Genomic DNA, 8,919 nt, shown 5'->3' with positions numbered 1-8,919 from the left:
AATAGCTAAGAGCACAATCATTGTTTTAAGGATTCGTCAAGATGGGAGTAAATGTTCAGTATTTTTAACATGTATTGACATGTATCTGGATGAGCTCTTTTAAAGAAAAATCACAAGTTTTATAAAATCTAAGAAACTTTAAAACTGTGTCATTTATAATGTAAAATTAAGGCAGTTGAAATTCAGTGGTTGACTCATAGCTCCCACATCCATCTTCAGTTCTCTTTAGCTCATATGGTTTTCTTTAAAAATTAGTGATATCAGCTAAATGGGACTATTTCCCACTCCTACCCACAGAGAAAAGTGCTTTTTGTGAACATGTCAGCCCTGTTCCATCATTATATGCCATCATGGAGTGAAACAGAAGCAGGCTGGCTGTTCGCACTTGATCACCAGTATTAGTACAGTGGCAGGAGCCAAATCCAAATCAGACAACCCTAAAATTTCCACCCATTTATTTTATGCACATAAGCTACCTTTTCTTTTTTAAGAAACTTTGTATCTAGACTAGAGCTTTGAAGTCTTCCAACCTAGCTTCTTTATTATAGACATGGGGAAACCGAGGCACAGAGAAGTCCAGCAGCTTGGCCAATATCACACAGCTCATAGCTGAGCCTAGAACCCAGATCTCTGTAACTCCAAAACCTTCATTCCTTCTGCTGCCTTGCTTCACAGAACAGAGATGATTTGGTCTGTGCACCCTCCATGCCTTTTCCTGCATAGCTGCCTTCCCCTGGTGTCAAGCTATTTAGAGGCAATCTCACACATTTCTGGAAAAGCCCTCCCTATGTGGGGAGCTACCAAGTCCCTCTCTAAAGCTCACCCCCATTCTCTGCAGTCAATGTAGGTTTCTCCAGACTAAGCGGTTCCATCCCTCCTTCTGATGATGTGCTTTCCCGTCAACCCTCTCCGGACACATTATGTGACACAGACCAGTTGTTAGTGCCTGTTTTATTACAAGGGGACCCACCCAAAGTGGGACTCCTCCGACTTGTTCATCATTGCATCCCCAATGTCCATCAGTCCTACTGTTGTCCTGCTTGTCTCCCACCCCCCAAATCTAGTTGTCTTTGCCTCTCCTCCTTCCCTCCCAACACCCAGCATCCAAGCAATTTCTGACACAGCTCACCCTTTTTCTACTCCCACGACTCAATGTTTTTTACTTGACTGTGGACGAAGTCCCTTAACTGATTTCCCTGCCCCCCAGGCCAGGTCTCTCCAGAAATGCTTTCCTAAACTCCAACAGCTGTACAAGGTCTAATCACTGTTGTTGTTATTCCCAGGGGACAAAGGAGCCATCAGTCCAGGATCCTGGTTTTGCTGTTCCTCTGCCATCTCTGTGGCTTTAGGTACATGATTTATGCCTTGGGCCCATTTCTCCTCTTATAAAATAGAAGACATTAAACAAGACCATCTCTAAAGAGATGCCTCCAATTCTAAACTATTGTGTCTCCCCACTTTGATCTGCCCACCAGATTGCTTCCAAAGAAATCTTCCTAAACACTGATCTTTTTGTTGTTGTTGTTGTTCCTCTTTGCACATAAATCCCAGTCTCCATAGCCTGGTGCTAAGGACTCCCTTACAGATTGGTACTGACCTCGCGCCCCCCCCCCCACACACACACACCTTATTGTTCCGTGCTCTTTACAAGCCCACACTCAAGCTAAACTCAGCCACCCACTTTGGGTCACACTGGTGCCAAGCTTCCCACCTCTGCTCTTGCAACACCAAATGCTGTCTGCCTTGTGCTATACGGAGAATATGTGCCATGTCTTTGTAAGCTTCAAAGCAGGGCAGCACCTTCCCCATCTTGTCTCTCACACAATACTGAGCACTAGTAAGCCCTGAATAAGTAATTGTTGGGTAAGTTTATTCAGCCCAAAATTGCACTAACATTTTTGGCCATAATACCATATTCTTGACTCATACTGGGCTTCCAGTCAAATAAAACCCTTAAACCTTTTAAAAATATAATCTTGGGACGCCTGGGTGGCTCAGCGGTTGAGTGTCTGCCTTTGGCTCAGGGCGTAATCTTGGAGTCTCAGGATCGAGTCCCACATCGGGCTTCCTGCATGGAGCCTGCTTCTCCCTCTGCCTATGTCTCTGCCTCTCTCTCTGTGAGTCTCTCATGAATAAATAAATAAATAAATCTTTTTAAAAAAATAAAAATAAAAAACAATAATATAATCTTTAATTAAGTAAGTTTTCCTCCATTCTTTCCTTTTCCCCATCTTTGAACTAGTATTCAGAATTTCATCTGTTAAAGTTAAATTTTCATCCATTGTTCTTATCTGTACAGATATTTTTGGTTGTTGATTCTCTTATCTACATCATTGGTTTCTCATTATGTTGTCCACCAGTACAATGGGTATACTGACCATGCCACTGAAGTTGCCCACAGTAATGTTGAACAGGAGACAGTCTAGGAGCTTGGCACCTCATTCTCTGGCTTGACAATGACCTCTTCTCTAGCAGTTTGGGGATATGGTTACTTAACCACAAAAGATTACCTGCTCATTTTATTATGATTCATTATGTATATAGACAATGAAGAATAATCTATACATTCACCCAACTCATTTATTAAGAACCAAGGCAATGTGTGAGGCTTCATGTAATACAAAGCAATGATTAAGATTTGGTCCCTGTCTTCTTTGAGCTGTAAAGAGCAACCAGGACTCCCACACAGAACAATGGAGTCCAATGTAGAATTTAGGTAGGTCAAAGGGCTTTGAAAGCCAAAGGATGGAAAGGCACATTTCTGCCTGGATGAAGCCTTACAGAATGAATAGGATTATCATATGTAGAGATGAGGATATTAAGGTACAGGCTAAGCCGCTGTACCAGAAAGTCTACAATGCAGAGGCCTTGTACCACAGTCTCAGCAGTCAGTGTAGGGAGGAGATCCAAGCCTTGCTGCTCTGTCCTTAATAGGCTTCTACTTGTGTGTTCAAGGTGACTATTCCAGGTCTCACCATTACCAGCCAGAAGGAAGGGAGATAGAGACCAAGACAAGCCACTCCCTTGTTTTAAGGCTATAACCAGGAAGTTGCTTACATCGTGAATATGTATTGATGAATGAATATGAATTTATACCACATTGGCCTGTGCTTAGTCACATGACCGCACCCAATTGCAAAGGCATCTGGGAAATGTAGTATTTCACTGAGTAGCACCACGGCCAGCTAAAACTATTATTTTGAAGGAGAAAACAGATATTGGGAAGGCAATGAACAGTCTGCCACAAGAAGAAAAAGAAGTCTTATGTTCCATGTGAGGAGAAAAACTGTAAAAGAGGGAGCTGATTGATTAAATTCTCAGTTGAGTGAAAGTTACTGGGAACAGAGATTTGGATTTTTTTTTTTTTTTATGTTTTTGTTTTCTTTTACAGATTTGGATTTAGTAGAAAAAATTTAAAACTTCAAAGGAAGCAACGGGCTGTCTTGAGAGTTAGAATTCTTCACCTCTGAAAAGTCAAGAAAAATGATAAAAGGCATTTACACTCTGAGGGAAGATGTACAAAATGTCAGCCTTTCAGGCTGGTGGCTGTGTGATGGGAAGCAGAGTAGAGAAAAGAGGTCCAGGAGACTGGCAGACTAGAAACTGTCAGGTAACTACAATACTAGCCCTGACGTGAGGAGACAAGGGTGGGAGCAGAAAGAGTGGGCTGGAAGGAATGAAGTGAGAGCGACAGACAGCGTGGCCATCCATCCACCTGTGTGCCTCTCAGCAGGGAGCTGGGGACGTGCGGGGCAGATCTGGGAGCACATGAGCTTGGCAGCTACGGAGATTCAGAAAGGCGAGCTCCAGGGCTGTGGCCAGGCATGCGCTTCCCTGCAGCGTCCCAAGCCCAGCACATAGAACCCAGTTCTTTCTGGATAAAACAATGAACATCCCAATGGGCTCTGCTCCTGAGAACGTATTTTATTTATGAACAAACGCTTTTTTCTCCCCACACCCTCTCCTGCCTCGGTCCTGATTTTTGTTTCTGTCTAAATTCAGTAAAAGCATTAATGAATTTTAAAATAATGTGGCCTGTTTGCCCTACCCCTTCCTCAGTGAGCAAAGGTATGTAATCTGTTTGTTCCCAAAAGGCAGTTGTTTTCTGGATGTATATGTACTCTAATACTTAATGTTTTGTGTAACAATAAAAATCATCCCCTTTGGCAGATACCATTGTTGCTTTGTGTTCTGTCCAAGAACGCTATTTCACATCTGTTAAATAGTAGCATTTCCCCCACTAACCAGATTCCCTAGGTGGCCAGTTTGTACTTTAAATCAAGGGTGTCAAAGCTTGTGGCTGCTGACGGTTGGTCAAGGCCAGGTCTAAAGGGTCGGAACCATAGAGGAACGTGCTCAAGCAGCCCCTGTGGGTCCCTGAGAGAAGAGATATAATTGGAAAGGGCCTCCAGTGAGGATCCTTCCTCCCCTGTGTATCTGAGGCATTCCTGTTGGGAAGGCACGAACATCCATGATGTTGGCACAATCACAGGAGCTTCCTTCCTTGTACGGAGCACCTACTGTGTGCCAAGTGATGGCCTGAGGAGTTACATGCATGATCTCATTTGTCCCAATAGTGGTCCTATGTGGCAAGTTCTCTCTAACTCCCATGTCACAGAAAAGAGATCAGAAAGGTCAAGTGACTTGAGCAAGGTCACACAGGATTTGAACCTCACTCTGTGGAAGTCCAGAGCCAGAGGTCTTAATCCCTATGTTGAACTGCTGAGATGGAGCATGTACTCTGCTGCTGCATAGACTGTTTCTCTGCCTCTTGGGCATGGTAAGTCGGGACAGTGCTGCCATAGGGGCAGGATTCCCAGGAGGAGCTAGGAAGAGCAGGAGCACACAGAGCCTGAAGCTGGGCCTCAGAGGGAGCTGGAAGGCACAGAGGGAGCTTAGCTGAGGGGATCCATAATCAGATGTGCTAGACTCACTCCAATGGCAGCTGGGTGGCACCGGGGGCAAGACCACAGGTTCTGGAGGCAGGTCGCCTGAGTTCACCCTAGCTATGCAACTTTGGCCAAGGTAGTTACCTTTGCTATGCCTCAGTTTTCCCCTCTGTAACATGAATATAAGAATACCATCCATCTCATAGGAGGGCCATGAGGATTCAGTGAGGGAATACATCTGAAACAGAGGCTGTTTTTCCTACTCCTTTGTCCTATAATTATTATTTTGCATTAAATCATGTATGAGGTGAGGCCAAATTACAGTTGACCCTTGAACTGCACAGATTTGAGGTACACAGTTTCCCTTGAATGTGTTTTTTCTTTTTAGTAAAGACAGTACAAAACTGTCCATGTATTTTCTCTTCCTTATGATTTTCCTAATAACATCTTTTCTCTAGGTTACTTTATTGTAAGAATACAGTAGATAATATATATTCAAAATAAGTGCTAATCTACTATTTATGTTATAGCCAAGTCTTCCCACCAGCAATAGGCTGTTAGTAGCTAACTTATTAGGGAGTCAAAAATCATATACAGATTTTCAACTGCACAAGGTGATCAGCACACCTAACTCCCACATTGTTCAAGAGTCAACTGTAAAACACAAGAGCTATGGAAAACAGAAGACAGGGGCGCCTGAGTGACTCAGTTGGTTAAGTGTCTGCCTTTGGCTCAGGTCATGATCCCCAGGGCCTGGGATGGAGCCTCATGCAGCAAGGAGCTGGCTTCCCCCTCTCCTTCTGCCTGCCACCCACCCTGCTTGTGCTCTCTCTGTCAAATAAATAAAATAAAATCTTAAAAAGAAAGAAAGCAAGCAGAGGACAAAATTGTATCAGAACACTAGACTGAGGCTGGTTATTAAAACTGCACAAAATTTAGCTCTGAGTTGCCTGGCTGCTTTGGCTCTGAAAAAAGAGAAGCCTTTTCCACCTTCTGAGCAGAGGTTTCCTGTTGTGCAGGGGTTTTGTAAAGCACCTGAATCTAGCACTGCTGTGCAGGAGGTTGGATGGAGACGAGAGAAGTGCTCATTAGGAAGCCATTGCAGGAATCCAAGTACAAAGTACTAAAGGATTTCGGCAGCAGAACAGGAGTCAGGGAAAGGATATAGAAGATAATTCAAAGGAGCTAAAGAGGACTTGACAAGGAATAGCTATGGGGTTAAAGGAAGTGTGGATGTCAAAGATGACTGAAGCCTCACATCTGAGCAATTATAGTCAGATGTCTGCTACTAAAATGCTGTGTAACAAACAATCCCATAATCTCAATACATTACAACAACGGGCATTTATTTACTGGGCATGCAGGCAACTCTGACTCTCTTGGGTAGCTAGAATGAGGTAAGTGTGGCTCCAAGCTGCCAGTTGTGTTCAGGTCTGTTCCAAATGTCTCCTCATTCTGGGAACAGAGGCACTCTGCGCAAATTCATCTTGCGGCAGGTGACAGAAATGCAAAAGACCAACCAAGCCATGAAAGCATTTTTAAGACCCCTGTTCACATCACTTCCACTAATTTCTTTCTTTTTTTTTTTTTTTAAAGATTTTATTTATTTATTCATGAGAGACACAGAGAGAGAGAAAGAGGCAGAGACACTGGCAGAGGGAGAAGCAGGTTCCATGTAGGGAGCCTGATGTGGGACTTGATCCGAGATCCCGGGATCATACCCTGAGCCAAAGGCAGATGCTTAACCACTGAGCCATCCAAGCGTCCCACTTCCACTCATTTCTATCAAGCGAAGCAGGTCATGTGGCTAAGTCTAAAGACAATGAGGCATGGACATATCAGCCAGCTTTACCAGAGGGCACTGGAAGGGTCACATAATGGGAGGAACAGACCAGGGAACAATGATGCAATTTGCCACAGCAACTAAAATAAGAGTGATATCCCAACATAGAAATTCGAAGTAGGGTGGGGCATACTCAGTCTTTCTCTTATTGCTATTTTATGCCATAGGTGTTTAAACTAGACCAGCAGATGGATATTTTCTCCCCTGCATTTTTCATCAGTTCCCCTTCCCCTCATGCACCAGAGAGAGAATCCTGCTGTCATACAGTCACTCCTGAGATCTGCTTTGCCACAGATGTTAGTGGATCAGACATAAAAACAGCTGTCAAAATTGGACCTGCTACTAGAAATAAAAGACTAGAAAGAAATATTCCAAGATGGTACTACCATGGTGGGACTCCAGGCTATTTTAGGTCTTTCTGGATTTTCCAACCCTTCTTTGATGAACATATACAGATTTTATAATTTCAGGGAATTTTTAAAAAATCTTGTCAATTCCATTCCATTCATCCTTCACCAGTAAATATCCAAAACAAAGTATATCTGAAGCCTTAGCACGAAGCACCCACCAAGCAATGCCTTCCTTGTAAGAACACAGGAACCAACTAACACAAAGGTAGCTCCTACCCTTCTAACCTGAGACATGGTTTGAGCATTCTCTCCACTCCCTAAATTTTGAGGTGGTGGGCAGGAAGATATTTAGTTTGAACACAAAAGAGCAGATTGAGGTTTTCTCCTGTTTTGCCTCTTTTTCTTCCCTTAGCTGTTGTATTGGCTTTGGACCTGCCTAGAACAAAGTCAGGCAGGAAGTACATACAAGATACCAACCAGCTATGTACTTCGTCATTTTCCCAAACACTCCTCTGCCCCTGTGATGCACGGACCTGAGGTGAAACCACCACAGCTGCACAAATGCTCCGTTGGGATTACTTCTACCAACCGAGTTCTCTCAGGCACAGAGGAGCAGTTTTTGACTGAAAGGAGCATTGGAGCCACTGACATAAACCCTGCCTTGACCTTGCCCCACCCACCACTCTTCTTTCTCATATCTAATCTCCCACAGAACTCCCAGAGCCACTGCCTCCCCTCCCTGACTTCTCAGGCAGCCTGGCTTCCCACTCCCGCCCCTCCCTCTAGGGATCCTACCCTGTGGATCATCAACAATCCCCTTGTCAAGTCCAAAGGCCAGTGTCCTATTTACCTTGCCCCTTGGCTTACATGAAATCTTCGATTGTTTATTCTTCAAACTCTTACTCCCTTGGTTTCATAGAAACCATTATCCTGGACTCTCTCTGAGCATTTAAGTTCTTGTTCCTTCCTCCTTGCAGCCTTTGCTCCTTCTCCTGGATGCCTCCCGCTGCTCACTTGTATTCTCTCCCCTCTGCCCTCTCAGTACTGATTCGTTTTTGGTTCCAACCATGATTTACATGATCTATGGGCCAATAACTCCAGTCCAGACCTTTCTCCTGCTTCATATTTCCTGGAAGTGCCCATCCTCACATGGATGCCACATGGGCACGAGACCACCAGGTCTGGGACTGAATTCATCTCTTCATTAGGGATCCTAGGTTGTAAGCAACAAGGACTGACCCTGATTTGCCAGAAGAAACTAATTGTAAGGATCGCAAAACAGGTCCTAGAATCGAGAGAATCACTGGACAGCCTGGGTGTCTGGTAACAATAACAAGGCCTCTGCACACAGATTCAAGTTCCCAGGAGCAAATTTGACACACCCAGCTTGGATGATGGCTCCACTTCTTGGGATCTTTTAATCAGAATAAAGTGGAATGAGAGTTGTGGAAATTCCCAGACAAGACAATAGCTACCGTGTCTCTCAAATGGGTTTTCTTCTGGACTAGAAGGGAGTCTCATTCCACAACTCAGGTATCTCAACACCAACAAGTCATTAAATTATGATATTTTTAAAGTAGTTTTCCAAACAGTTGCCTTGTCCCCATCACTTGGACCTCTGGAGCCTTATTATCTCTCACCTTGATGACCACTGATGGCTTCCTAAAGAGTCCGTGCCCTCCCTCTTGTCCACCTCCAGTTTGTCCTCCATGTAATAGCCAGAGTGATCTACCTAAAAGCAGATCTAACAATGTTACTCCCTTGTTTGGGCTCTTTACCTAGAAGGGAAGCTATGGGACTTGCAACCTATATTTCTTGAGACCAAATAGAATACTGC

General features: G+C 44.0%; 1 long non-coding RNA gene across 1 annotated transcript; it reads left to right on the top strand.

Moving 5' to 3' along the window:
* Positions 1–506: 506 nt before the first annotated feature.
* Positions 507–4,171, top strand: LOC144283106 (uncharacterized). Its single transcript, XR_013351436.1, has 2 exons — positions 507–1,349; positions 3,392–4,171. It is a non-coding gene; the product is annotated as an uncharacterized LOC144283106 (long non-coding RNA).
* Positions 4,172–8,919: the final 4,748 nt, after the last annotated feature.

Source organism: Canis aureus, chromosome 14, assembly GCF_053574225.1.
Source record: "Canis aureus isolate CA01 chromosome 14, VMU_Caureus_v.1.0, whole genome shotgun sequence".
Classification (NCBI taxonomy): domain Eukaryota; kingdom Metazoa; phylum Chordata; class Mammalia; order Carnivora; family Canidae; genus Canis; species Canis aureus.
Note: the sequence above shows the minus strand (reverse complement) of the source record. Positions and strands in the feature narration are given on the sequence as shown.